Genomic DNA, 7,457 nt, shown 5'->3' on the forward strand with positions numbered 1-7,457 from the left:
ATTTATTATGATAGTAATGTTTTTTAAATATTATATTTATAATATAAAAATATATGTTTCCAAAAAAACAAATTGATAATAATAATAATTTCAAATTATTATTTTTATTAAAAATTATAATAATATCAATAAATATTATCATATTATTTATCAGGTATACAACAACAACACCAATAATAATAATAATAATAATAATAATTTTAAGAATCCATCAAAATCTCTACTTATTAGAAAGATTTTATACAATACAAATTTTTATAATTTTTCATTAAAATCCAATAAAGTCCATAGATTTTAAAAAATATGGATTGAATACCTTCAAATTTTAAAAGACTTTTGAAAATTTTGATTGAATACACCCATTTTTAAAAGTGTAACAAAATCATAATTGAATACACACTCTTTAATTTATCAAAAATTTCTCTCAATTTATTAATTCATTAATATACAATTCAAAATATTCGTAATTTATATAACACTTAATCAATACAGTGGCTTTGTTCTTCCTATTTTCTCTTTCTCTTACGTTTTTCTTAAAATATTAATATACTACATTATTAATTATTTTTATATTTTCTATTCATTCATTATATACCATATAAATTTTTTTTTTTCCAATATTTCCACAAAATAAACACCCCTAGTATTATTATCAAACCAATATTTGGTGTACAGAAGAAATATTATATTGATCAATAAGTGATAATATTTTTTAATAAATAAAAAGTGCGTAAATAGTAGTCCTTTAATATTGAAGGATACAAATGAAAGAATGTGTAAAAGTTATTTAATATAAATGAAAAGTATAGATTTTTTATAGACAAACAAAAAATAAAAATTATAAATTTGATAGACTAAAGAAATACTCCTTCGCTTCATATTTATCTATCAATTTATTTTTTACAAGAAATTTTAAAAATATTAGTATTATATTGAGATTTAGTAGAAATAAAAATAAAAAAGATTAAAATACCCTTATTAGTATTGTATGTCATAAATGTAATGATATTTGTGTAATATATTATAAATTTGAAGAGTATTTGTAATGTTAGGTAGATAGTACTGTGAAAAAAAAAATTGATATTTTACTATTACACAGACCAAAATAGAAAAATGAATGAATTATTAAGGGACAAAGGCATTATTATTTAGACAAAATTGCGAATAACTCTTATATAGTTTCGAAATTCAATATAAATATCCTTTATACTTTAAAAATTTGTCAGCGTTCCTTTATATTTTAAAAAATATTACTTGAACTACATAAGATTTACGCTGATTTTTAAAATTACAATGAAATTATTTACAACTTTGCCTATTATTTATTTTCCGGGGTGTAAAATTGGTTCATTTCAAATCAATACATGTTAGCTCATCCTTTTGTTATAATTTTAAGAAAATTTATTTTGAGTTTTTCCATTGTTTTTTATCTTTTTCATGTAATACTTATTCTCTGTATCATGTCAACAGAGAAACTAAGGGTGTGTTTTTTATGTTGGGTTTGGGAAGATTTAGTTTGGGTTTGGATTGGATTTGAATTTTTTAGGAGTTTTGGAAATCTGTGTGTTTTTGGTGTAGTAGGTTTATATTTGGATTTAGTGGGTTTTGTTGAGTAGTGATGTGATAGATAATGATTGCAGTGATGTGATTATTAATTTAGTTTAATTAATTAATTTATACTCTGTCCATACCACTTGTTATGTCCACCTTTTTATTTTCGTCCGTTCCACTAATTTTGTTATTATTTGTAACAGTGTTATACATTTAAGTCTTATTTTTAAAAATTTAATTTATAAATTCATTAATATTAATTATACTAATAAGTTATCTTAATCGTAATCTATAATTATTTTTACTACACGATCCTTACTTCCAGTAATATATTTTGAAATTATTGTCTATGTATCCCCTCATAAATTGTCGTACCTACAGTAAAACAGATGAAAATTTCGGGAAAGAGGGAGTATTACATAAGAACATGCAATAAGTATAAAGTGTGATGTTTTACCCGCGGAAGAATTTCTAGGAAAAATGGTTCCCGGTAGAAGCCTTTCGCTACGTACGGCCGGCCTAGTGCAAAAAATATTTCTTTGGTGCAAATTACGTTTAATATATAATACGACCAATTTACCCGACATGATAGAGTATGCCGAAAATAAAATGTTAACAACCGTCAACGGAAAAATCACATCATGCGCATATGGCGTCCAACACACGGGCGGTACAATCGGACCGAGACTTAGGTAAGCCAACAAAACATCGAAAGGAAAACGAGTACATGATGTCGTCGCCGAATACAAGTACGCACCTAGTTTGTTCATTGAGCAAACAAGTATATTATCACTTACGCGATAGTCGCAATGCACCCGACGAGGATGGCCCTCCGTCCAACACTAGAGAGTGCGCGCACAATGCATCAACTCTGCGCTCAATCGCTAGTAGGTGAGCCTCGATGCGTTTCTCCATATCCTCAAGACGGCGGTGGAATCCGGCAACGACTGTATCTACCGAGGACGTGGATCCCTGCTCACCTGAATTGATCGTAGTTTTGTCAATGTGCGTGACCGGATCCCCACGCCGTCGCCTCTGGATTAGGCCCATTTGCATGAGGACGTCAATGCCACCGGGTTTCATCTTCGACGCGGGGCTCTCCACAAATCCCGTCGTGACTCCTAGTCCATGCGCCAGCCGAGTCACGTACGGACCGATACATATGACCCGTAAACGGCCGTCGTCTGCCTGCCTAGCTAGTAGTTGTGCAAGACAATACCCGAGATGGATAGGAAACCCACGCTCCATGCTCCATAGATACTTTAGGTCATCCCGCTTGACGACGCTACTACTGGAGTTACGCCCTGTTAAAGTATGCGCAAGTATGTAATGTATATACCTCAACGCGGGTGAGCGGAGTGCGGACGCCTTTGACACTCCAGGATTGTAAACTTTCGAGTTCATGATGGAAATCCAATACCGCTCCTGCGCGTCTTGCATTTCTCCTTGCAACGATTTGTACTCGACTGTCTTCGCGAACTCTTTGTCGTACAGGTCCATAGCAATGGAAAATTCGGTAACAAAGAGCTGAAACTTCTTATTGCCGAGGCGGAAGGTAAGTGTGGCGGGATAGTCGAACTCGTGCAAGTGCTTCTTGTCAACGGCTAGAGTACTCATGAACTCCAATGTCAACGTACGTTGCGTGTCGTCCTTTATGTCGAAGAAACGTCCCCAAGCACCCACCCCGAGGTACCTCTCACACTCACTCACTGCATTAAGCGCAACAACTGCCTCTTCGGTTATGTAACATCTGGTAAGAAAAGTTACTTTCTTCAGTCGGTTGAACTTCTCCGCATCCGCCAGGTTCTCAAATGGCCTCAAAGCTTGGTCGTCGGAGGCAGGAACCATGGATGGAGATACGCCGGTGATTTTCTTAGTATGCCTGGCCCTCTTCTTCACGGGTGCCATGCCGATGAACAGGCAGCGAGGATAACCTAAAACATACAAATGCAATGAAGGAGAAAGATTAGTAAATAGTTTAAAGTGCACAGCCACTCAAAAAATAGGGAAAAAAAATAGGACTTTCGTACGGCCATGCATTAAGGAATGCATTTACACGCGAATCGAATGCCCACAAAAAAAAAGGTACTTTCGCATGGCAATGCATCAAAGCCGAAGGAGAAAACAGAAAGTGGTAACAAAAGGAAACAGAGAGATGTAGGTACGTATGCACGTCCATGCAAGTGTGTCTTAGCTTCACTGCTTCCCCTAATAAATACAAGTACCATACGTGCTCTACACGAACAGAGATCTACGGCACAATACGCACGGCCGTGCATGATGTTTCGCATTGTTTCGACTTCCAATGAAGACCGGAACAGAAAAATAAAACCCACCCTGCACGGTTTTGCACGATCACGCTAGTATTGCATGAACTGAATTTTTCCTCGATGGCGGGTTTCCGCAATTAAAGGTTACATGGTATGGCATCGTTGTTGTCTCCGTTTGCTATAAAACATCAAACTAAATACTTAGCCTTCGAAGTCAACATTACAATTCACATTCAACACACTACATAACCATCTATGCCGATTACATAGAACGAACATCGGAAAGTTGTAATGGTATGTTGGCTCTGCCTAAACATCCATTACGTCGAACCGATCGATTACACGTAGTGGCAAAAGGTTACACACTAGGGCTGAGGCTTGCTTGCAACTATTACGCTAATAAAGGGACTACAGTTGCATGATTTAAATGACAAGCCAGAAGCATACGACGAACACTACGATCATTGAAATGACTATCCACTTGCAGGTTCGCCCTTTATGTGGTCGAAGTTCTGCGTCCGTTTCGGTAGGGAACCACAATTCCCAGTCCCCCGTCTGCGTTCCTTTGTTCTGCCCTTTCCTTAGAGGTGTTGTACTTGATGCTCCCCAGTGAACGGTTGTTGTGTTACGGCATCTTGTACCACGGTGGCCTCCCACTCTGAACACCACCAAAAGGATCCTTGCCCACGAGGGCAATATGGGCAAGAAAAGTAAGGACGGCCAGGGTTCTTAGCGGTACGGCTTATGCGCTTCGGCATGAGTGTTTCCACATACAGCACATCGGGGGTGCACTTCATGGGACAACATCTTGAATCAACTGCGACACATAGAATACGAAGAATGTCCAATGCTATTGTCATACAGACAAACCGGTATACGCTAATATATTACGCCAATACGTTACAACATTTAAACCGTAATGCAGAATTTGAAAGTACAGCCAAAAGGGCCCTAACTTAGAAAATCTAATTACCATACGTCTACAGATTAGTTTTGATTCCCTCGTTACGTTTTACCTATCTCTGCTTATCCACATTCCATTAGCAAAGTGTTCGCGAAACTGATTCCTGTGTGGGTTGTCAAATAGTTCCAGGTACTCATCCGGGAGTGGGTCGCCCGTGGTTGAGTTCCCCGTTTCCTCAAGTGCAGGTTCACTGCCTTCTCCGTCGTGGTTTTCTACGTTCTCGCCCGCCGCTACCATCAAATTGTGCACGCACACGCTTGGACCAAGTTTACTTGCCGGTAAAACTTATAATTTGGCATCGGACCTCTTAGGATTGCAAACCTCCGCTTAAGAACCCCGAAGGATCGCTCGACGACATTGCGCAGTTGAGAGTGCCGATAGTTAAACAATTCTTTCGGACCACGCGGACCCCCTGGAGTGTCACAAAATGTTTGCGAATGGTAGCGATGGGAGCGAAAGGGTGTGAGTGTCAAGGCGGAGTTGGTGTATGCCGAATCCGCCAGATAGTATTTACCTATCACACCCCGCATACGTTAGAGGAGTAGGCATTGGTACACGCCCGTAAGATAACTTCGAGTACGAATGTGGGTAGACTAACCTGGCGGGGGTAGAGAAAAGTCTTGTGACACGGCTATTGCGTGATTTAGAACCCGGGATTCATGTGCACTCCCCTCAAAACCCGCATATACATAGACGAACCGCATATCATGGTCTACAACAGCCAAGATAGACTACGCTCGGTATATCCGTGCCGACTGCGGAAACACGGTGCATCCGCAGCAGGGACGCTTGCTTGGATCAAGGTACCATCAAGGGCCCCAACACAATCCTGTAAAGGAGGTTGTAAGAAAGTACAATAGTATCGATTTGAAGTGGTAAGGTACAATGGCGACCACAGAGGACAAGTTATACCTTAAAGAAAGGCATAAAGTGTCGGTTGTTTGTAATGCGAAGATGAGTGATACTTTGATCTCCAGGGGAGACGACCTCGAATCCGAGTAGACACAATGCCTCACTTACTCGTTTCACGTGGCGCCAGATGGTGTGCGTTGAGTTTTGAAATCTCTCCGCACTGCTACGATGCCTATTAGAGTGGGCAATTGTATGTAGAAAGATCGCGACAGCCTCATGAACCCCTATACGCGTCTATACATGTGGCTTAATTAATCCTCGCGCAGTCAACGTATCGCACATACGTACGAAAGTCTCCTTCGTCACTCGTAAAATATTTTTAATCCTGACCGGATGTCCATATATAAGCTCTTGTGTAAATGCTGAACCACTCAACAGGGAGTCGTAGCAACGTCTTGGTTGCAAGCATTGTACAGATGCGGCTGCGGCAATGCTGGACATGCCATGCAATGCCTCAACGTATGTTACTTCCATCCGCTCTTCGTCTGACTCATCGCACCTGATGGTTTCCTCTTCATCCTCCTCCCGAGACTCTTCATCACTAAAGGCTGGATAACCGCCCTTACCATTGTTGTCAGCGTTGGAGTTCGTCCCAACATTAGTCGCCATAGTAACTGAATAAAGAGGGTTAAATCAAACGTAGGAAATTTCGACAATAACAATCAAGCGTACTTCTAGCCATATGCAAGGGCGGCATAGTTGGAAACATTCACTCAGACAACTACTAAACAAGGTACGACCACGTAAGATGACATAGTCGGTTCCATAAACTTAAAATGTAAATCAGGTTCCATGACTACTGCGGCGCAAACGAAAAGGCCCACATTCTCTGCCTCGCGGGCGTCCACGAGAGGAAGAGCACTCGACGGTCTAGGAAAGATATTTCACGTAACGCGCGGACCAACGCCACGTCGGGAAGATCGGTGAACGAGTCGAGAATATCCTGCGCTCGGAGGAGGGTGTCGCGGCGCTCGTTGTCCCTACCAAGTAAGCTCTGTTGAATCATCTCGTACCCCCTCTGATTTGTCCTTCAATTCGCCATGTGAACTCTTCATTCACTAAGACTCCCCCACGCCGACAACGAGGGGCCCCAGACCGATTCTGCATTGACGGGCTACTGGTATAGTCCTCGTTCATCGTCGATGTCCCATGCGGACCATCAAACTCATCGCGTAGGTCTTCTACTCCAACGTTAGATGGAACGGCACTCCTGGGGTCCGTTCGTTGCGTCCTTCTCTGCGCCGAATCCATGCCGCGTGGAGGGGCATGGTTCAATTGGCCGGCGTCCCCGTTGGCATAGTAGCTCTTGAACATTTCATGACAGTAATCAAAGTGCACGAACGGCCGCGTCAGTAAGTGCCCATCCCCGGGATGCACCTGCAATTCCACAACCGCTACCATCAGAGAATGTGCTAGTCCCCTACGTTAATTATGTGTTGGGATGAAAAGTGCTACCGATAACCAAGCAGCTTTTTGAGCCTCGCTAGCGAGTACCATCCCTGTCGTCGCGTCCCAACCAAGTCTTGTTTGACGTACAACAAGGTCACGTAGATGGCCGTATTGAAGTTTCATCCGCTTGAATTTTCCATAGAGTTGCTCGTAATCGTAGTCGCAACCCATTTCCTCGAAGAACTCCTTTACTATTTCCGACCACACCTCTGGAGGAAAGTTTTTCCCCTTCATTTCTTCGGCAACAAAGTGCGTCCAACATATGTGAGTGGAATATTGTTCTAATTCGTAATCCCAATGTGCTGAGGGAC

The sequence above is a fragment of the Andrographis paniculata genome, unplaced genomic scaffold (genome assembly GCF_009805555.1).
Source record: "Andrographis paniculata isolate CXL003 unplaced genomic scaffold, ASM980555v1 Contig60END, whole genome shotgun sequence".
Classification (NCBI taxonomy): domain Eukaryota; kingdom Viridiplantae; phylum Streptophyta; class Magnoliopsida; order Lamiales; family Acanthaceae; genus Andrographis; species Andrographis paniculata.